This window comes from Hevea brasiliensis, chromosome 8, assembly GCF_030052815.1.
Source record: "Hevea brasiliensis isolate MT/VB/25A 57/8 chromosome 8, ASM3005281v1, whole genome shotgun sequence".
NCBI lineage: Eukaryota > Viridiplantae > Streptophyta > Magnoliopsida > Malpighiales > Euphorbiaceae > Hevea > Hevea brasiliensis.
In genome coordinates, this window is record NC_079500.1 from 74,704,338 (window position 1) to 74,728,274 (window position 23,937).

Sequence of the window (23,937 nt, forward strand, 5' to 3'; positions counted from 1 at the left end):
TTGGAGTTGAGCCTTTTTGGCAGCCATGAAACCTCACCATGAACAACTTGTCCTTGCATGTAAATGGTTGTTTGGATGTTGATTTATGTCACACCCTACCCCTCTGTAAGGCATAACATGATCCCGTAGTATACCTAACGAATTACCAACTCCGTCTACTGATAATCCATTAAATACAATACAAGGGATTTTAAAAACTTTTCTTACTTCTTTTACAGTGGTGAGCACTATTTACAGGTGTTAAAAACTTTTGTGAACTGAAGTGATAGAACTAACACATTTGAATTATTTGGAATTTTTGTAAAAATTTTGGCAGAGTGCCATCTGTATTTTGGATAAAACAGTTCTTCAGAAAACCTGTAAAAGCACTTCAATATATTTCCAAGTCTCAACTTCAACATTTTTCTCAACACAACATATTTCTCAAGTCAAATTCACAGTAATTTTTCAAGGACTGAGATAGAGAAAATATAATACAATTTTTACAAGTCAAAATATCTCATAATTTACTTTACAACTTCAATGTACAATTTTAATTTACAACTGCTCAAAACCAACAACAATATATACATACAGTGAACATCATTACATTACAAAATACAAAATATTGGTATACTCATTATACCCGGTAGTCTCATTTGGAGGTACTAGCGACCTAGTCTCACGCCTCACTGTCTGTCTACTTATGACAAGAATAAAGCTATCATTTGAGACAATGTCTCAGTGGTGCACAACATTAACCAAATACAATTTAAATCACAATTCATAAATCATATAAATAGTGGATACTTAAAACCATAGTTAATTTCAAGACAATAATTGTCAACCAGAATTTAAACTCCATTTCTCAATATCACAATAAATTTCAATAAGTCAGATCATGGTTGAATTCAAAAGACAGTATATGTCAATAAGAGTTTAAATTCATTTCACAATCTCACAATACATATCAATAAATCACACACAGCTTTGATCATGTTCCCAAGTTCAATTCATCCCAAAAGCCGATGGCTAATGAGGTATTCAATTCATCCCAAAAGTCAATGACTAATGAGGAATAACATAGGTAGCTAGCAAAAATATGAGTACTCATTCTATTCATCCTCAATAGGCACACACCTCAACACTTCAGCCAGAGAGGGAATTCAATTCATCCCACTAGACAAGCTAGCGAGGAATACAATCAATGTACATGATAGCTGTGGTTTCAAACCAATTACAGTGCTTTTCAATCAATAAGTATCCATCAAATATCTTTCAAACCATTTTTTCACAATTTCACAACTTAAAACAATAATATGCAAATAGTCATAATTTATTTCAATTGAAAATAATTCAAAAGAAATAGTTGTTGTGCACAAACCTCTGATAACTATCTTCCTGTCCGACTCAGATTTCCTTCCCTTTTCACGAGTCTTTGGTAAATCGAGAAACACAATTTGAAGTGTTTCAGTACTAAATTAAACTGTCTCTAACGATAATGTTCGATAAGTAATTCACTGAAGGCTATTATTTGCTCAATCACCTAATATACCGACCCTCGATGCGTTTTAGGTAAATTAGGTTTTAGTGTCATTAATATGTCACATTCGATAGGGTTTTAGGGTTGGTATGTTTTACCAAACTCATTTCCTTGTTTAGTGCATTTTAATGCAACTTGCTGGATTCCGTAATACTAGTTTGACCTAGCCGGACAACCTAGTTCCCTCGGTTTTCGAGTTTTGGTCAAAACTAAAAACTTGTAGATCTATGTCTTATTGCTTGCGGGGCAAAATTTCAGGTCAATCCGAGTTATGTAGACCAAGTTATGGTCATTATACTATTGCTGGTCAAATGGCATCAAATTAGGTCAATTTTAGGTCAATTTGGTCAACTTTGGTTCGGCCAGTTTTTGGACCCGAACTTGTGCAAGCTTTTTGACTTACTTCTGGTCATTTCTGGATTTTGGTGTCTTCATAAGACTTGTAGGTATGGGTCTTAACTATTCATGGTTAAAATTTCAGGTCAATTGGACCTGTTTTGTGTGAGTTATAGCCTAAATACTAACTGCTGCCCAATGGTCAGTTTTCAGGTTTCAATTGCACTTAATCCGAATTGGTCATTTTCTTATGTCACCTTGTAAGCAGAATTTTGGTATGCTTTCTCAATGAAAGTTGGCACATTTTGTGCCTAGTTTCACCTCCAATTGGTCTCATACCAATTGAGGTTACACATTTAAAGTTATTGACTAAAATGCATACTGCCCTTAACTACCTTACTTAAACATACATCAATTACACACTTACATTACTATATGTCCACTTCCCTTACCAATTCTGTTTTGGTTCATTACCAAAACCATATTCCACTTTACATTAACATCACTTTGGGCAGATTACAAACATCCTTAATACACCAATTAAAACTCACATTTACAAAGTCTAAGTACAATCACATATACACCTAAACCTTACTAGTTCTTACATACACTTCACACAATCAATCTATATACATATCCATCAACCTTAATGTCAATATTTCTGCCAACACCTTCATGAACACATACATTTATCCAAGAATCCCAAGGCTGCCGAAAAGCTTCCTCAACACCAAAGTGTCCTACAATTCATCAATTTCCATCCAAGTGCAAAAATCACCATATACATATGGAATAATTTACTAGGATATTAAATCACCATAATCAACATAATTTCTCATCAAATATATGCACAAATATTTCATCAAATACATAACTCCATGGCTGTCCAAAATGAACATCTCAATAACTCTTCAAACTTAAAAATTTTCTTCACAAATCCAACACCCATAACATGTACACAAAGTTTAACAAAACAATCTTCAAAAATACAAACTTACCTTATGGTTGGAACTTGCCAAACCTTGATTAAACTTCTTGATTTTGGTATCAAGCTCTTCCTTATGATGTGTAGACAAACTTTAATGAAGAAATCTAAGTATTTGGAAGTGAAGTGAATGGGTTAGATGAAGCTTGAAGAAACGGCAATGGTGGTTTCTCCTCTCTTCAATTCGGCTAGGTTTAATGGAATGAAGAAGATGAAGTTTCTGATGGTGTAATGGAAGTACACCTGCCCCACTTTGTTTTTATTTTATTCCCTTAATGGCCTACTCACTCAATTAATCATATAATATGTTAAATTCCCACTTATTCCACATTAAACCCTTAATTCTTGATATTTACTTTAGGTACCACCAAATTAATTTTTCATTTTATTTTCTAAGTGTAATATTATTTATTTTTAATCGACATTTAGGTCAAAAGACAATTCGGGATGTCAAATAACCATAATGCCCCTATTCGAGTTACATTCCCGATTTTTTGGTAACACCGGGTTTTGTCTGTTTTTCGATTTCTCACTTTTCTTTGTACTAATTATTTAATTTTTCTTTGATCTTCCTAATGATATTTATTCTTCAATAAGGGTCTATTTAAGTCCTAAAAATGTTTTCCAGGGTTCCCCGCAGTCCAAGGCTAGTCAACGGTTCACACCGTGACTTCCAGGTGCGGTCACCCATCGCTTAACTTGGTTACATTTCTTTGCTATTATTTTTCCTTTGTTTTTCTTGTATTTTCTTTTCTTTTATTTCATTATTTTATGTATCCTCACTCATATTGAAGTGTAGTTCTAGGCATCCTAGCTGTCCGGACAACACTGGTCACCGGAACAGTAGAACGCACTACCGAACTTAGGGGTGTTACAATTCTCCCCCCCTTAAATAAATTTCGTCTCAAAATTTTTACCTGATATTAGTCTCTGAGCAGCTGTGGGTGCTGTCTCCTCATATCCTCTTCACGTTCCCAAGTAGCTTCCTGGCCTGAATGATGGTTCCACAAAGACTTTAACTGTGTGTATCTGCTTATTCCTCAGCTGCTTTACCTCATAAGCCAGAATTTTTATGGGTTCTTCCTCATATGAGAGGTCTGGATTTACCTCAATCTCTTCAACTGATAGTACATGAGATGGGTCAGATCTGTACCTCCTTAACATGGACACATGGAAGACACTGTGTATCCTTGCTAGCTCTGGTGGTAATGCCAACCGATATGCCAAAGGACCCACTCTTTCCAGAACCTCATATGGTCCGATGAAACGAGGACTCAGTTTCCCCTTTCTGCCAAATCTCATAATCCTCTTCTAGGGAAAAACTTTGAGGAATACCTTATCACCCACTGCGTACTCAATATCTCTTCTTTTCAGATCAACATAGGACTTCTGACGGTCTGATGCAGCCTTGAGTCTATCTCTAATCAATCTGATCTTTTCCTCTATCTGCTGAACAATTTCTGGCCCAATCATCTTCCTTTCACCTACTTCATCCCAACATAAGGGAGTTCTGCACTTTCTACCATACAAAGCTTCATATGGAGGCATCCCAATGCTTGATTGGTAGCTGTTGTTATAAGCAAACTCAATCAAAGGCAAGTGTGTATCCCAACTACCTTCAAATTCAATCACACAAGCCCGTAGCATATCCTCCAATATCTGGATAACCCTTTCAGACTGGCCATCTGTCTGTGGGTGGAATGCTGTGCTGAAGTTCAATCTAGTTCCTAGGGCTCTATGAAGACTACCCCAGAATCTAGAAGTGAACCTAGGATCTCTGTCAGATACTATTGATACTGGCACTCCATGCAATTTTACAATCTCATATATGTACAATCTGGCCAATCTTTCCATGCTATAGTCCATCCGAACTGGCAAAAGTTGAGCAGACTTGGTCAATCTGTCAACTATAACCCATACTGCATCATGACTACTCTGTGTCCTTGGAAGTCCTATAACAAAATCCATAGTTATTCGTTCCCATTTCCACTCTGGTACTGACAAAGGATGTAACAAACCAGCTGGAACTTGATGTTCTGCCTTTACTTGCTGAAAAGTTAGGCATTTGGAAACAAATTCAGCTATATCTCTTTTCATACCCATCCACCAGTAATGCTCTTTCAGCCCTCTGTACATTTTAGTTCCACCAGGGTGTATAGCAAATGGAGACTCATGTGCTTCCTTCATCATGATCTGTCTCAATTCAGCATCATTAGGAACGCACATTCTGCCCTGATGTAGCAATAAACCATCATCTCTTACAGAGAATTCAGGTTTCTTGCCCTGCTGGACTTCTTTCAGTAGCTTCTGATATTTTTCATCACTCTGAGCAGCCATTCGACCGATCAATCAACACTGGCTGTACATGCCATGCAACTACTGTCTGTCCCTCATCATCAATCTCTAAACTGACATGCCGTGCTTTCAACTCATATACCATGGACAAAGGAGAAACTCTGAGACTTGCCATAGTCTTGCGACTTAAGGCGTCAGCCACCACATTTGCTTTCCCTGGCTGATAGTCTATTAAGCAATCATAATCTTTGATGAGTTCTAACCATCTCCTCTGCCTCAAATTGAATTCCTTCTGGGTGCCTAAGTACTTCAAGCTCTTGTGATCTGTGTAAATGTAGCATTTCTCTCCATACAAATAGTGTCTCCAGATCTTCAGAGCAAAAACAATAGCTGCTAACTCCAGATCATGTGTTGGGTAGTTCCTCTTATGCAGTTTCAGCTGGCGTGATGCATAAGCAATGACATTCCGATCTTGCATCAGTACACAGCCTAACCCATTGTGAGAAGCATCACTATAAACTGTGTATTCTTTACCCGGAGTAGGTAAGGTGAGGATTGGAGCTTTAGTCAAACACCTCTTCAACTCATTAAAACTTTACTGGCATTTATCAGTCCACTGAAATTTTACATCTTTCCGAAGCAGTTTGGTCAGTGGAGAAGATAACATAGAGAACCCCTTCACAAACCGACGGTAATATCCAGCTAAACCTAAAATGCGAATTCTCGTGATATTCTGGCAGCTTCCAATTAAGGATAGCTTCTACCTTGCCGAATCTACCTTGATCCCTTCAGCTGACACAACATGTCCCAAAAAGGAGATTTCTTTCAGCCAAAATTCACATTTCGACAATTTGGGGTATAGCTGTTTCTCCCTTAAAGTCTGCAGTACAATCCGCAGATGTTTGTCATGCTCCTCTGCATTCCTTGAATATATCAAAATGTCATCAATAAATACCACCACAAATTGATCAAGATATGGTCTGAAGATAGTGTTCATCAGATCCATAAAAGCAGCTGGATCATTTGTTAACCCGAATGGCATTACTAGAAACTCATAGTGGCCATACCGAGTTCTGAAAGCAGTTTTTGGAATACTCTGCTCTTGCACCTTCAACTGATAATAACCAGATCGCAGATCAATTTTGGAGAATACAATGCACCCTTCAATCGATCAAACAGATCATCAATGCGAGGCAATGGATATTCGTTTTATTGCCACCTTATTCAACCGCTTGTAGTCAATACATAAGCGGAGAGTACCATCCTTCTTCTTAACAAACAACACTGGTGCTCCCCAAGGTGATACATTAGGGCGGATGAAGCCCTTTTCAAGTAATTCTTGCAATTGTATCTTCAACTCCTTCAACTCTGCTGGTGCCATTCTGTATGGCGTTATGGAGATTGGATCCACACCAGGCATAACATTAATTTCAAAATGCACTTCTCTTTCCGGAGGTAATCTGCAATTCATCAGAAACACATCCGAAAGTTATGTAATCGTAGGGATGTCCTTCAATGCCGACTCCCCACTTGGGTGTCTACCACATGTGCCAAGTAGGCTTCACACCCTTTCTCGATCATCTTTACGCTAGTGCAATGAAATGATGTTTGATGGCAATAATCGCCTTTCCCATGTATTACCACATCATTGTAATCGAGGAAACCAAAAGTGACTGCTTTTCTTGACCTACAGTCAATCATGGCATGATGCCTAGCTAACCAATCCATGCCCAAGATGATATCATAATCTCTGAAGGGCATTTCAATGAGATCAGACAGGAAAGTGTGTCATTGGATCATCAAAGGAAAATCTCTATACATTTTATTAACCCTAACCTCCTATCCTAGCGGACTTGTCACTAGCACCTCAAAGTCCATTTTTGTACATGGGACAGTAATGCAATCAATGATACTAGCACTCACATAAGAATGGGTAGAGCTCGGTCAAATAACACAAACACATTGTGGTTAAAAGTTGAGAAGGTACCAGCCACAACATCAGATGTCTCGGCCTCCTCCCTCTGTCTCATTGTATACATTCTGATTGGAGCACTGTCTTGCTCTGATTGTTTCACTGTGCCTTGGCCGCTCACTGGCTACCTCTACCCCGCCTCTACCTCTGGGTGGTTGTGAACTTCGTGACAGTGGCTCAATCGACCTTCTGCAGTAGTAGGAGGTGGTCCAACTCTGTGACTACTGGTGCAGTCCTTGGCAAAGTGTCCAGTGCCTCCACAGTTATAACAGGCTCCAATAGCCTTATAGCATATCCCACCATGATTTTTTCCACAAGTTTCACATTGGCGGGGAGGGTAGGAACTTCTGGTACTCTGCTGACCAGATAGGAGAGGCCTCTGTCCTGAATATCTTCCCCTACCAGATTTTTTGCCACCTCTGCCATGTCCCCCATGGTTTTTCCTCTTCCCAGTATGACCACTGGAACTCTGTTCTACTGACTTTCCCTCTTTATCTGTCTTCTCTGATTTCTTTTTCTCAGGAGCAGTCTCAATCTCAATTCTTTCCAACTCTAGGGCTTGAAAAATAAGTTCAGAGAAGTTAGTGTGTTTGAAGCCGACTACTTGTACTCTGATACTGGGCTTCAAGCCAGTTTCAAACCTATTGCATCTCTCCCTGCTGGTAGAGAGTAGACTCACTGCATAATGGCTAAGGCGGGAAAATTCTCTTTCATACTCACCATCGATCTGCTCTCCCTGCTTTGGACTTAGGAATTCTTGTAACTTCCGGTCTACATAAGCATCGTGACATATTTGCCTCAATTCCCGAGAAAGTCATTCCAGTGTCAAGATCGCAGTTCTACTGCATCGTGGGGAATGGTTTTCCACCAATCATAAGCATCCCCAGTAACAAAGACACCGAGTATTCAAATCGAGCTCCTCTGTGCAATGCGCTTTCTTGAATACCCTATCCATCCTCTCTAACCACTATTCAACCTTCTAGAGGATCTATCCCCCTTAAACTCTGTAGCCCCATACTTCATCAATTTGTCATCTCGCCTAGTAGGAGATCGTGGTTGTACCACCGGTGTCTCAGTATTGGGACTTGAGTAGGTACATTACACCATTTGTTGGAACATTGCGACCATCTGCTGAACGAATCGAGCAGAAACTGCGATCGCAGGGCCGGTGTCACGAACCACTAACATTATGTAGGCCTGGGGCATCCCCTTGCACCTCAGCCTCAATAGATTGATCGACTAAACGATCACCCTCTTCCATAGACAATGTGAGGATTTTAGATGTCCTGAACCAATAACACAAGGAGATTTCCTCCCCTTAGTGCATATTTATAATGTAATGTACTGTATGTATCAAACAATGATATTGAGCAGTTGTACTATGAAGAAAGAATAATCAAATAACAGGTGAAAACATAATTTAAAAACTTTGCTCTGATACCACTAAAACATGTCACACCCTACCCCTCTGTAAGGCATAACATGATCCCGTAGTATACCTAATGAATTACCAACTCGCTCATCGATAATCCATTAAATACACTACAAGGGATTTTAAAAACTTTTCTTACTTCTTTTACAGTGGTGAGCACTATTTACAGGTGTTAAAAAATTTTGTGAACTGAAGTGATAGAACTAACACATTTGAATTATTTGGAATTTCTGTAAAAATTTTGGCAGAGTGCCATCTGTATTTTGGATAAAACAGTTCCTCAGAAAAACCTGTAAAAGCGCTTTAATATATTTCTAAGTCTCAACTTCAACATTTTTCTCAACACAACATATTTCTCAAGTCAAATTCACAGTAATTTTTCAAGGACTGAGATAGAGAAAATATAATACAATTTTTACAAGTCAAAATATCTCATAATTTACTTTACAACTTCAATGTACAATTTTAATTTACAACTACTCAAAACCAACAACAATATGTACATACAGTGAACATCATTACATTACAAAATACAAAATATTGGTATACTCATTATACCCGGTAGTCTGTCATTTGGAGGTACTAGCGACTTAGTCTGCCTCTGTCTACTGCATGACAAGAATAAAGCTATCGCTGAGACAATGTCTCAGTGATGCACAACATTAACCAAATACAATTTAAATCACAATTCATAAATCATATAAATAGTGGATACTTAAAACCATAGTTAATTTCAAGACAATAATTGTCAACCAGAATTTAAACTCCATTTCTCAATATAACAATAAATTTCAATAAGTCAGATCATGGTTGAATTCAAAAGACAGTATATGTCAATAAGAGTTTAAATTCATTTCACAATCTCACAATACATATCAATAAATCACACACAGCTTTGATCATGTTCCCAAGTTCAATTCATCCCAAAAGCCGATGGCTAATGAGGTATTCAATTCATCCCAAAAGTCAATGACTAATGAGGAATAACATAGCTAGCTAGCAAAAAATTAGTACTCATTCTATTCGTCCTCAACAGGCACACACCTCAACACTTCAGCCAGAGAGGGAATTCAATTCATCCCACTAGATAAGCTAGCGAGGAATACAATCAATGTACATGATAGCTGTGGTTTCAAACCAATTACAGTGCTTTTCAATCAATAAGTATCCATCAAATATCTTTCAAACCATTTTTCACAATTTCACAACTTAAAACAATAATATGCAAATAGTCATAATTTATTTCAATTGAAAATAATTCAAAAGAAATAGTTGTTGTGCACAAACCTTTGATAACTGTCTCCGGGTCTGGACTCAGTATTTCCTTCCCTTTTCCTGAGTCTTTGGTAACTGAGAAACACAATTTGAAGTGTTTCAGTACTAAATTAAACTGTCTCTAACGATAATGTTCGATATGTAATTCACTGAAGGCTATTATTTGCTCAATCACCTAATATACCGACCCTCGATGCGTTTTAGGTAAATTAGGTTTTAGTGTCATTAATATGTCACATTCGATAGGGTTTTAGGGTTGGTATGTTTTACCAAACTCATTTCCTTGTTTAGTGCATTTTAATGCAACTTGCTAGATTCCGGAATACTAGTTTGACCTAGCCGGACGACCTAGTTCCCTCAGTTTTCGGGTTGTGGTCAAAACTACAAACTTGTAGACCTATGTCTTATTGCATGCGGGGAAAAATTTTAGGTCAATCCGATTTATGTAGACCAAGTTATGGTCATTATACTATTGCTGGTCAAATGGCATCAAATTAGGTCAATTTTAGGTCAATTTGGTCAACTTTGGTTCGGCCAGTTTTTGGACCCGAACTTGTGCAAGCTTTTTGACTTACTTCTGGTCATTTCTGGGCTTTGGTGTCTTCATAAGACTTGTAGGTATGGGTCTTAACTATTCATGGTTAAACGTTCAGGTCAATTGGACCTGTTTTGAGTGAGTTATGGCCTAAATACTAACTGCTGCCCAATGGTCAGTTTTCAGGTTTCAATTGCACTTAATCCGAATTGGTCATTTTCTTATGTCACCTTACAAGCAGAATTTTGGTATGCTTTCTCAATGAAAGTTGGCACATTTTGTGCCTAGTTTCACCTCCAATTAGTCTCATACCAATTGAGGTTACACATTTAAAGTTATTGACTAAAATGCATACTGCCCTTAACTACCTTACTTAAACATACATCAATTACACACTTACATTACTATATGTCCACTTCCCTTACCAATTCTGTTTTGGTTCATTACCAAAACCATATTCCACTTTACATTAACATCACTTTGGGCAGATTACAAACATCCTTAATACACCAATTAAAACTCATATTTACAAAGTCTAAGTACAATCACATATACACCTAAACCTTACTAGTTCTTACATACACTTTACACAATCAATCTATATACATATCCATCAACCTTAATGTCAATATTTCTGCCAACACCTTCATGAACACATACATTTATCCAAAAATCCCAAGGCTGCCAAAAGCTTCCTCAACAAAAAAGTGTCCTACAATTCATCAATTTCCATCCAAGTGCAAAAATCACCATATACATATGGAATAATTTACTAGGATATTAAATCACCATAACCAATATAATTTCTCATCAAATATATGCACAAATATTTCATCAAATACATAACTCCATGGCTGTCCAAAATGAACATCTCAATAACTCTTCAAACTTAAAAATTTTCTTCACAAATCCAACACCCATAACATGTACACAAAGTTTAACAAAACAATCTTCAAAAATACAAACTTACCTTATGGTTGGAACTTGCCAAACCTTGATTATACTTCTTGATTTTGGTATCAAGCTCTTCCTTATGATGTGTAGACAAACTTTAATGAAGAAATCTAAGTGTTTGGAAGGGAAGTGAATGGGTTAGATGAAGCTTGAAGAAACGGCAATGGTGGTTTCTCCTCTCTTCAATTCGGCTAGGTTTAATGGAATGAAGAAGATGAAGTTTCTGATGGTGTAATGGAAGTACACCTGCCCCACTTTGTTTTTATTTTATTCCCTTAATGGCCCACTCACTCAATTAATCATATAATATGTTAAATTCCCACTTATTCCACATTAAACCCTTAATTCTTGCTATTTACTTTAGGTACCACCAAATTCATTTTTCATTTTATTTTCTAAGTGTAATATTATTTATTTTTAATGGCCATTTAGGTCAAAAGACAATTCGGGATGTCAAATGACCATAATGCCCCTATTCGGGTTACATTCCCGATTTTTCGGTAACACTGGGTTTTGTCTGTTTTTCGATTTCTCACTTTTCTTTGTACTAATTATTTAATTTTTCTTTGATCTTCCTAATGATATTTATTCTTCAATAAGGGTCTATTTAAGTCCTAAAAATGTTTTCCAGGGTTCCCCGCGGTCCAGGGCTAGTCAACGGTCCACGCCGTGACTTCCCGGTGCAGTCACCCATCGCTAGGGTTCTCGGCTCGCTTAACTTGTTTACATTTCTTTGCTATTATTTTTCCTTTGTTTTTCTTGTATTTTCTTTTCTTTTATTTCATTATTTTATGTCTCCTCACTCATATTGAAGTGTAGTTCTAGGCATCCTAGCTGTCCGGACAACACTGGTCACCAGAATAGTAGAACGCACTACCGAATTTAGGGGTGTTACAATTTAAATTTTTAATTGTATTGAAGTTGAATTCTATGTGTAAAAGTTTGATTTGTAAGCTTGAAAAGTGAAAATGGAAGTTGATGGGTATGTGTAAACTTGTGGCAGCCTCATGAAGAAGATTGAAGTGTTTAAGTTCATGAAATATTATTGAATTATGTTGCTTATGGTGGCAGCATGTATATGTGAATAATTGTTTGGATTTGGACATGTAAATGGGGCATGTTCATGTGGTTAAATTATTATAATTGGACTTTGAAAATTCTGAGTTATAATGTGTATGTTGAGAGTGTTTACAAGCTGCCCAAAATGACCAAAATGTGATGTAAAGTGTGTTAATGTTATGGTACCAAATTAGAATTGGCATGAAAGGTAAACTTGGTAAGTATTGAATGTGTAATTGGTAAGTGTTGAATAATGTGTAACAGGGCAGTGTATACTTTAGCTTAGAATCTTAAGTGTGCGACTCCAATTGGTTTGAGACCAATTGGAGGTGAAACTAGGCACAAAATGTGCCAACTTTCATGAAGGAAGCTTACCTAAATTCTGCCTAGAAGGTGACTTGAAAAATGACCAAATCCGGATTAGTGACTTGAAAGCCTGGAAATTGACCATTTGGGCAGCAGTTAGTGTTTTGACCATAACTTACTCAAAACAGGTCCAAATGACCTGAACTTTTTACCATTAATAGTTTAGACATAGATCTACAATTCTTATGAAGACACCAAAGCTCAGAAATGGGCATAACTAAGCCAAATAGCTTGCACAAGTTCAGGTACCAAAACTGGCCGAACCAAAAGTGACCTAAAAATGACCTAAGCTTACCATTTTAGTGCATTCTATCCAACATTAGTAAATTGGCCATATCTTGATCTACACAACTCAGAATGACCTTAAATTTTGCCCCGCGTGCAATAAGACATAGACCTACAAGTTTTTAGTTTTGGACCAAAAATCGAGGAAACTAGGTCATTCGGCTAGGTCAAAATAGTGCACTGAAATCCAGTAAATTGTAATAAAATGCAATACACTTGGAAATGAAATTAGTAACATATATCAACACAAAAGGGCTCTAAAATATGACATATTGGGAACATTAAAATTGACTCATTTAGAGTGAATCAAGGGTCAACATTATAAGTTGACTAATGAAATGAATTGAAGGGAATAGTACCAAGAAAATTTAGATATTGGATTTTATGGTTGGAAAGAAATTCATTGAGTACTGAAACACTTTAAATTGTGTGTTTCAGTTGATAAGGATATTGAGAAGCATAAAGAACATTGAGTCAAGGCCTAGGAGCGACTCAAATCAGGTTTGTGCACAACTAGTTTTTAACTGATTTTGTTCTAAATATTTCATATGATTAAATGACATATTTTTCTTATGTATTATGTTTAACAAGCATTGGATTTAATTCAATGATTATTAAAATTGTTATAGTATGTATGAATTTAGCTTTATGAAATGGTATTTCCACAAGTATTAAGCATTGTTGTGAATTAAATAAATTATGTTTTGGAAAATTGTGATAGAACATGTTTTGAATTGTGATGGGCAATTTGCATGGAAAAATGCAAATTTATTATTTGAATTTTGATGAGCATAAAAATTATTGAATATTGGAATTGACTTTGAATCGAATTGTATTGTGATTTATGCTCGCTAAAAGGATTGTGATATTGTTTTATATCTCACTATAGATGCTTGACTAAGTTATTACCTGTCTCTCTCATTTGTTGAGAAGACAATGGAGTTGGTTGTGTTTTGATTACCATGGTACATGCACAGGTTTAGATTCTCCTCTTATTAGAGGTTAGATATAAGTTCTTATTTGTTATGGCCCTTTTGGAACATTCATTATTGTGATGTGTACTGTGCACGATGATTCGACCTCCCCGACCATAGGGAGTTAGAATCACCCTAAAGATGGCCCTTTCGGATTAGTCTTGCATAGTTAGTTAGATAAAGAATGGTTTTTGAGATAAGAATAGTTTTGAACAGTAAAGAATTGTGATTTCAATTATGATTTATGTATAATTGATTTTGTTGGAATTACCTTAAATGTTTGGTTGTGATTTGATAAATTGAATTTTGTGATCAAAGTCATTTCATACAAATGATTTATATTATTAGCAATGAATAATTTGATTTTTGGAATTTGATGAGTATCCTGATTTCCAAATTATTTGCTGTAATTTTTCTAAGGTATATTGAACTATGTCTTAAGTTATAGTTGTGCACCACTGAGTTCACCACTCAGCGATAGCTTTGTATGCTGTCGCAGGTGAAAAGAGCATAGAGCAATTGAGTAAGCTTCTTTGAAGACACATTCAGATCAGCTTCAGGTATATCATAGGTATACCCATGTACATAGGTTTTGATGTATGCATGTAATAATGTGTATGCAAATTATTTGAGCAGTTGTATAAAAACTCTTGTAAAATATTTTGGTATGTAATTAAATGTAAATTATTGTGATATAAATGTTGAGTCTTGTAATCAATGAAATGTTCTTTATGATGAGATTGGTTTGAAAATGAATTGATTTGATTATTGAAATTTCAATTGTGAGTTGAAATGAAGTTATTGGAGTTGTATTTGAGAAAATATATTGGGAGTGTTTTCCTTTTCAGGTTTGCAAAACTGTTTTATTTAAAATGCAGCCGATAATTTGCCAAAATTTTGAAAAAATTTTATAACACCAGATTTTAATCGATGATTTAAATTTCATGAAAATTGTTTTAAAATCCCTTGTAGTATATCTAATGGGTTATCGGTAGGCGAAGTACGGTAATTCATTAGGTGTGCTACGGGATCATGTTACATCTTACGGGGGAGTAGGATGTGACATTCAACCTTGCTAAATCTTCAATTTCCTTCAATTCCCTTGCTATCAATCTTCCAATCAAGGTCAAATAACAAGTTTTTATGTTTATGGCTATGGAAAATATGGAAAAGAGCTAAGGATTTTGGAGCTTGGAAAGTTAACAATGGAGGAAAAAAATGAAGTATGGTGGCCAACCAAGAAGAATGGGAAGAAGAAGATGGATAAGCTCATATTAATTATGTTTTGTCTTATACTTAAAAATATCCATATATATTAATTTAATTATAATTATAATTTTACTAATTACCTTAATTCCCTTCATGTCCCTTCATCAAATTTCATATGCCTTTTCATATTTTTTTAATTCATTTTCAATTTTTTAATTTCACTCATTTTAATTGACATTTAGGTTAAAAATCAACTCTTAAAGTGAATTGACTAAAATGCCCTTCATCGGGTTATAGTCAATCCTTTTCAGTAATACCGATTAAGCTCATAACCCGATGGTCACTTTGATTTTTATTCTGCTTATTTTAATTTATTTTTATCTTATTTTTAGTCCTTAAATCGGCTTTAAATAGTACTATTCATGACTGAAAATGGTACTATTCAAAGCTCAGAAGTTCGGGACATTACATCAATTTAATCAAATCACACAAAAACCCTACCATACCCGAAGCTGGCCAAATTTCTCTCCCTCATTTCATGCATAATTTTATCACTTTCTCAAGTTATTTCTTCATAATTAAACTTAATTTAATGAATATAAAAGCAATTCAAGCTTGGAAGAGAGTTTGCCTTAATTGACAATTTTCTCAACTTTAAAATCTTCAAGATTTCCTTCAATCATTGCTTCCAATCTTCTTTTCACAATCAAATATCAAGCTTTTACTCAAGCGGCTATGGAAAATAAGGGAGAATTCAAGGAAATTTTAAGCTTGGAAGGTTGAAACTGGAGGGAGAGTGAGGGTAAAGGTGGCTAGCTAAATGGAGAAGGAGGAAGAAGAAGATTGAGATGAATTTATGATTTTTGTCTTCTTCCTTAAAATGTCCATATATGTATATTTATTATAATTTTAATTATAATTATTATAATTTAAACAATTTAATTAATTCCTTATGTGTCCCATTTTAATATTTCCTACACAATTTCATAAATTTAATTCTTTTTCAATGTTTTAGTCTCACTCATTCTAATGGACATTTAGGTCAAAAGTCAATTTTAGGAGTGAATTGACCAAAATGTCCTTCATCGGGTTATAATCTATCTTTTTCTATAATACCATTTAAGTTCATAACCCAATTATCACTTTAATTTTATTTTGTTTATCTCAATTATTTTTCCCTTTATTTTTTGTTCTAAAGTTGACTATGAATAGTACTATTCATAGACTTAAAATGGTACTATTCGGAGCTCGAAAGTTTTGGGGTGTTACAATATCTTTTGAAATTTTTGGGTAAACCATTGCCTTAAACATTTTTGTTAGTGTACTATTGCCTTAAAGAATGGCTTGTCGATGCCTTTTTGAATGGACTTATGCCTTGAATAGCTTGTTGATGCCTTTTTGCGCAAATGTGTGCTATGGTAGCCTTATCGATGCCTTTTAAGGCAAACTTATGCCTTAAACTCTTTACAAGCGAATAGACATTAAAATCTTTACAAGTGGATAGACACCTTAAGTTCTTTGCAGTTGTTGGCTCTTTGGTAAGAACTGTATCCTTTAGAGATTTTTTTAGATACTTTGAAGGAATTCTAAAACAATAGTGATAAAAGTTTTTGACTGGATTGTCATAAATCACAAACCATCAACTTGCTTGATTTCTTCCTTTATTCTATTTAGAATATAATAATATGAAGACGAGACACAGCTTTTTTTATATCGTTCTCACAGACGGTGCCATTGATGTTGTTTGTGGATTTTCCCTTTAAATCTGAACCTACAAGACAAGAGAGAAAACTCTAGGTGGGTGCCCTAAGCAACCCCTCCAATGCTTAAGTCAGTATGGGTTATGAGTAGAATATAGAAATGGCTAAAGAGAATAGTGTACCTGACTGTGTAGGCTTGAGCTCCTTATATAGGCATTAGGTAAACTCCTGTTTAAATGAGGAAGTGTGATTATAGTAAATATTTATGTAATGCCCTTACTTTAGGTAGTCTGTATATTCTACTGTTCTGATGACTAATGTCTGTTCGGACAGTCAGGATGTCTGGAACTGCACTTAAACTATAGTAAGGAAACAGAAAATGATGGAATAAAGACTAAGTAAAAGCTAAGAAAAATAAAAGAAATGAAATGCCAATAGGTTAAATGAATTGAGGTTCTGGCGATGGGTGACCGTACCGGGAAGTGACTGTGAAGACAGTTGCCAACCTCAGACTTGCTAGGAACCCTATGAGATAAATATTTTGGACTAAATTGAATGTAACACCCTCACTATAGCCATATTGCACATTTTACTATTCCGGTGACCGGTATCGGTCCGGATACCCAGAATGTCTGGAACTATATCTAGACTAGAGTAAGGAATCATAAATAACTCAAATAATGGTAAAAAAATCTAGAAAAAATTTTAGAAATAAATTACAATGAAGTTAAATGAGCCGGTGCCCTAGCGATGGGTGACCTTAACAGGAACTTGCTATCTTCATAGTTATAAGCCTTAAACCTGAGGGAAAATTTATGAAATAATTTTTGAGACTCCAGAGAAGAGTCATTGAGGTTTTGATGGCATTAGAATGCTAAGAAAATGCTTAGAAAAATTTTTAGATCGGTACAGGCAAATTTAGTCTGTTAAGCAAAATGAAGGGCATTTTGGTCATTTTGTCTTCAGAGATAATTTTTGGCTAACTTGTCCAGTTAAATAAATATTGCTAAAAAATTAATTGAAAATGAGTAGAAAAGAAAAAAAAAAGAAAATGAAACAAAATGCAAATTATGATATCATAATGATGTCATTTAAAAAGCTCCACCCAATCACCATTTGATAAACCAATTATAAGGGATAAAAATGACATCAAAATGAGATAAAAATAAAATAATTTTAGTAGCCATCTTCCCCAAAGTGCCAAACCAAGAGAAGAGAGAGAGAGAGAGAGAGAGAGAAAGAGACAGAGAGAGAGAGAGAAAGAGAGAGAGAGAGAGAGAGACAGAGAGACCTCCATTAAAGCTTTGATTAAGATTGATTCCACCCACCAAACCACCTCAAAACCCCTTCCTAGCTTCACAAAATTTGTCCCTACCACAAGACCAAGACTTGGGCAGCAATTAGAAGAACAAAAAGTGAGTTTTAGCAAGCTTAGAAGAGACTCCATTCAAGGTTAGTGCTACTTTCTTCCCTTTTCTCTTTACAATTGATGTTGGATGTATGAATTGAGTTAGCAACTTGAAAAATTGAAAGAAAATACTTAAGGATAGGCTATTACCATTTTCGGCAGCCATGTGAAGGGTAGGGTTTTACTTGTTTCCTTTAATTAAATTGGGTATTTAGGCAGCCCTTGATATGAATGGCATGGTTAGAACTTGATCTAGTAGTAGAAATGCAAGAATTCAAAATTTGGGAAATTTAGGCTTTGCTTGAATTGATGCTCTCTTGATGTTTAATTGGTCAATTAATGACCAATTGGTGTAGTTTGGACAAGAATTTGATTGAATTGTGCATTAGTTAAGGAAAAGATTAGGCTGCCCTAAGTGTGCATTATGGACCCTTTAAGTCTAGTGTACTCTTGGGGTTATAACTCAAGCTAGGTAACTCCAATTGGTGCAAGGCCAATTGTAGGTTAAACTAGACACAAAATGCAACAACTTTAATGAAGGAACCTGTCCCAGAAAATCAAACTAAGTGGTCCTAAAAATTGACCTAATCCAGGTGGTATACATTCTGCCTGAGCAAAATGACCAAATGAAGACCAAATAAACATTGTTCATTCCTTTGGTCATAAATCAGTATAGAAAGGTCTAATTGACCTGAAATTTATATCAATGAAAAGCTTAGACAATTTAGAACAATATTCATGTAGAACACAAACTCTAATTTTGGACTTAACCAAATGAAATTGTTAGCCAAAGTTGAACTACCAAATCTGGCAGAATGGGATTCTGCCCAGAAATTCTGGGCAGATACCAATCTGGCCAGCCTTGTTCTAATTAGCATATCTTAAGCTAGAAAAATCCAAATGGAGTGATTCAAAAAGGGAATTAAAGAAAACACATAAAGGAACAACTTTCATGAAGAGAATTTTATCAAATTCCTACTGTACAAATGACCAATGGAACAATAAACTTAGTGCTTGAAATTTGGAAATTGTAAATAACTAATACTAAGCTTTACAATGGTATTGGCAACCAATGCTAATGATTTTAGAATGCAAAATGTGGTATGTTAGTGATATTAGAACCAATATACCTATTGTCTATGAAAAAGTCAACATTTTAGTTGACTAATGGAATGAAGAGTAACAATTAAATGTCAATTTCAAAGAATTGCATAATTAAAAGTGTAAAATGCCCTAATAGGTCTAGTGTGATTGGTTTGGATAGGTTGGCATGCCAATAAGGTTCTGTTAGCAGTACTACATATGGCATCATACCATTCTTTGATTCATGGCTTAAATGGCCATTCTATGATTTTATGGCTTTTAGCCATTCTGACACTATTGTGATACTTAGCCTTGTGCCTAATATTTATTACAGCTTATTAGCTGTTCTGTTGCACATTGGGAGACACTTTGTGACCAATAGTGTGACGGCCCAAGGTACTTGGTACCCAGTGCTAGTTTACCCGTTATCCAATCCAATTAACTAGTATAGGTTACTTGGGCAACTAAAAAAAAATATTGATAAATTTTAATCAATAATTGATATAAAAGGTACCAAATAAATAATACTACAAATAATTTTCAGAAACTTGTCCATATGAGAAATCAACATGTACACTACATGTTTAATTTTTTTTCAGCTCTTTTTATTTTATTATTGGTACCACTAAGCAATATTGCTTAGCACGTTGCTTTTGTCATGCGTAGGTATTGGAGATACAGAGCGTGATCCCAGTAGACCCCAGTTCGGGTGAGGATCAGATCTGTGAGTGTCCTGTGTCACCTCACAACTACAGTGCATTGGTAGGACACTAGATTATATTTTTGTATTTTGAAATTCTTGTAAACTGTGTAATTAATCTTTTATTTTATCATGTATAGTTGCAACTTATGTAATGTAATTTTGTATTAATATAATTATTTGTAAATTTGTGTTCATAAATAAAATTTGAGTATTTGCTTATAATTTGAGTAAAAACATTATGTGAATTGAATGATTGGAATTGTTGAGAAATGGATGAGAATGTGTTGAGAAATGATGATTATTTGGAGTTGTGGGTTTGGAAAATTATTGGGAGTACCTTTTTACAGGTTCAGAAGATTTTCTTTTTTCAATTTACAGCCAGCACTCTGTCGGATTTTCGACAAAATTTGCAAAAATTTAAATTAATAAAATTTTCTTTTTAAAGAACTTATATTTGTGAATTTTACATAAAAGGCGTTCTAATTAATAAAATCAGGAATGGTAATAAAATAAGATAATGGAAGTGCTTCGGTGCACTGTGTGGCATGTTTTACTCGGCTACACTATTGACATTTCTGGGTCTAGATAGAGTCCATACCATGCATTGCATTTGTAAGAGTTGAGGTGACACTAATGCAGATCTGTTTGTTTTTCTTATTTTGATTAGGATATGGACCCTACGTCATAGAGGGTAGTTGAGGAAGAAGTGGAGAGTCATGCTCCACCTACAACTGAGACTGGAGGCAGAGGAGAACCTACTCCACTAGCACCAGCACCAGTAGTGCTTGCATAGCCTTCGCCAGCTATGTTTCGGCAAATGGTAGAATTCTTCTGACAAGTGGCAAATGTTATACCACCACCACCACCTCCACAGTAGAAATCTCATCTAGAAAAACTAAGAAAATTTGGAGCTGTGGACTTCTTGGGTAAGAGAGAAGATGACCCAGTGACGGCTAAAAATTGGTTAGACCGAATTATAAGAGTATTGAAGCAACTCCACTGCACCCCAGAGTAGAACCTAGAGGGTGCTATGTCTCTACTATAGGACAACGCCTATCAGTGGTGGGACACCGTGTCCAGTGAGGTGCAGCCAGAGTAAATCACATGGGATTTCTTCCTCATCGAGTTCAAAAAAAAAAAATGTGGGCAGTGTGTTTTTAGAGGAAAGAAGAAGAGACTTCATTAGTCTGAGGCTGAGGCAGCTCTCAGTAGCAGAGTATGAGAGGGAGTTTGTCAGACTAAGCCACTACGAAAGGTAAATAGTCTCCAATGAAGCTGAGAGGTGTAAGCAGTTTGAAGAAGGACTCAACGACGACATTAAGATAATGATCACCGCCTTGGGGATTATGGACTTCACCAAATTAGTAGAAACTATATTAAAAGTTGAGAAAGTTAGAATAACTGAGCAGAATAGAAGGGAGAGACAGCAGAAGAGGGGTCTAGGTCAGTCTAGTTCATCCTCTGCACCTCGAAAGAAATTTAAAGGTCCATCTGCTCAAAGTTTGGGTCAGTCCCAGGGGCCCAAACCATAGTTCACACCTAGGAGAGGCCAGTCCACACCATTAGTGGGTAGCTCTCTATGGACGGTGTTCAGGGGATCAGCCCCAGCATCTTCTGCCTATCCACACTTCTTGAAGTGGCATAAGTGGGAGTGTTAGAGAGTGACCGGTGCTTGCCTAAGGTGTGGATCTATAAAGCATCAGCTAAGAAACTGTCCATGTAGAACTGCTACAGCTGCTCCAGCCCAAGCAGACAGGCCTACCTCTGCACCTCAAAAGGGTAGAAGGCCCGGTAAATCTGAGGCAGCTGGTCCATCACAGAGACCTACATCTGAGACAGCCGAGAGGACAAAGGTCAGAGTACTTGCTAGGGCTTATGCCATGAGAGCTTAGGAGAAGCAAGATGCCTCTGATGTCATTAGGGGTACATTTTCCCTCTATAACATCTCTATACATGCATTGGTGGATCTAGGATCTACCCATTCATATATCTGCATCAAGCTAATTGTAGAAAGGGGAATACTAGTAGAGGAGAGTGACCAAGACATTCTAGTCACTAATCCATTAGGCCATAGTGTGGTGGTGAATAAGGTGTACAAAGGTTGCCAGTTAAGGATTCAGGGGTATGAATTCTCGGCAAACCTGATTGAATTGCCTTTCCACGAGTTTGATGTGATTTTGGAAATGGACTGGTTGTCACGTCATCAAGCAATGGTTAACTGTAAACTGAAGAGGATTTGTAACATCCTCACTTTAGCTAGTCCATACAATCTACTGTTCCGGTGACCAATGTTAGTCCGGGCAGTTAGAATATTTGAAATTATAATTAGACTAGAGTGAGGAGTTATAAATAAACCAAATAATGATTAGAAAAATCAAGGAAAATTTTTAGGAATGAAATACACTAAGGTTAAATGAACCGAAACCCCAGTGATGAGTAACCCGAAGGGGAAGTGACGGTGAAGGCCGTTAACAACACTAGACCCGGGGAAAACTTCATAAAATAATTTTTGGGACCTTAGGGAAAGATTATTGGGGTTCCCATGATAATAAAATGTTAAGAAAACACAAGAAAAATTTAATCAATCGGTACACATAATTTTAGCTCGTTAAGCCAAACGGAGGGCATTTTGGTCATTTCGTCATCAGATATGATTTTTGGCCAACTTGTCCAGTTAAATAAATAATTTATATGACATAAAATGTGAATAAATATTGTTAAAAATTTGATTGAAATTAAGTAGACAAGAAAAGAAAAGAAAATAAAAATAAATAGGATTTATTACATCATGCTTATGTAAGCATGAGGTAATTAAGGTCTATGGCTAATCAAAATAAAGAAATACACTTATAATACATAAAAGGGACAAAAAAGAAGTCAAAAAAATTTGGAATAAACATCAGCCATCTTCCTTCCATACCAGCCACACCATATCCCTTTCCCACCTCCATTTTTGGTTTACCAAAGCTTCATTTCTTTAGTCTTCTCTCAACAAAACCCTAAATTGGCAACATAAAACCTTGATATTTCAGCTTGGTGAAGCTTTTGGGAGCAAAAAGAAGTGACAAAAAAGAGCTTTTGTAAGCTTGAAAAGTGACTCCATTAGAGGTTAGTGACCAAATTTGCTTTTTCTCTTTCAATTCATGTTGAAAGAGTGAAATTGAATGTAAATTTACAAGAAAATTTAGTAAACATCATGTGTATGTTTTGCTTAAAATTTCAGCAGTGTTGGGCTTGGTAGGGTTTTGAAGATTTTCTTGAATTAAAATGGTACCCTAGCTGCCCTTAATACTAACCTATTGTTTAGGATGGTGAAAGGTAAGTGAATGCATGAATTGAGATGGAATGGGTTAGGGTTTGGGTATGAAATTGAGACTTTGATCATGTAATGGTGAAATTAAGTTTTAATGGTCAATTAGTGACCATTTGGTCATGTGTGAATGAGAAATGAAGTGGTTTGTTAAGTGGAAATTAAAGCTAGTGTTGCTGCCCTTGGTGACCTGCAGGACTAGGCATGAGTCCAGCAGGTTTGGGCAATAATAACTGGAGTTGTAGAGGTTCAATTGGTTCAAGGCAAATTATACATGAAACTAGACACATAATCGCACAAGTTTGGTGAAGAAACCATGCCTAGAAAACCAAACCAAGTTGACCTAAAGATTGCCCTGATCTGGGTGACCTGCATTCTGCCTGGGCAAAATGACTAAATGAACAGTATTTATTCATTTGGTCATAACTCAGTATAGAAAGGTCCAATTGATTTGAAATTTTACCAAAAAATAGTTGAGACATAGACCTACAACTTTCATGAAGAAACCTAACCCAGATTTTGACCATAACATGT